Source organism: Bison bison, unplaced genomic scaffold, assembly GCF_000754665.1.
Source record: "Bison bison bison isolate TAMUID 2011002044 unplaced genomic scaffold, Bison_UMD1.0 scf7180017864472, whole genome shotgun sequence".
Classification (NCBI taxonomy): domain Eukaryota; kingdom Metazoa; phylum Chordata; class Mammalia; order Artiodactyla; family Bovidae; genus Bison; species Bison bison.
The window spans coordinates 5,966,247-5,966,599 of NW_011495033.1; the positions used below are offsets into that span (position 1 = coordinate 5,966,247).

The 353-nt window shown below is 50.1% G+C and overlaps 1 protein-coding gene across 3 annotated transcripts in view; it reads left to right on the forward strand.

The window, feature by feature from the left end:
* The window catches only part of ATAD5 (ATPase family, AAA domain containing 5), a 35,408-nt gene that overhangs the window by 19,805 nt on the left and 15,250 nt on the right, over window positions 1-353 (forward strand). The gene's annotated exons all lie outside the window — the stretch shown is intronic.

A 353-nucleotide genomic window follows, 5' to 3' on the forward strand; every position in this document is an offset into this window, starting at 1 on the left:
GCCAAAGAATTGATGCTTTTTGAACTGTGGTGTTGGAGAAGACTCTTGAGAGTCCCTTGGACTGCAAGGAGATCCAACCAGTCCATTCTAAAGGAGATCTGTCCTGGGTGTTCATTGAAAGGACTGATGTTAAAGCTGAAGCTCCAATACTTTGGCCATCTGATGCGAAGAGCTGACTCATTGGAAAATCCCTGGGAAGGATTGAGGGCAAGAGGAGAAGGGGACGACAGAGGATGAGATGGTTGGATGGCATTACCGACTCAATGGACATGGGTTTGGGTGGACTCCGGGAGTTGGTGATGGACAGGGAGGCCCGTTCTGCTGTGGTTCATGGGGTGGCAAAGAGTTGGACA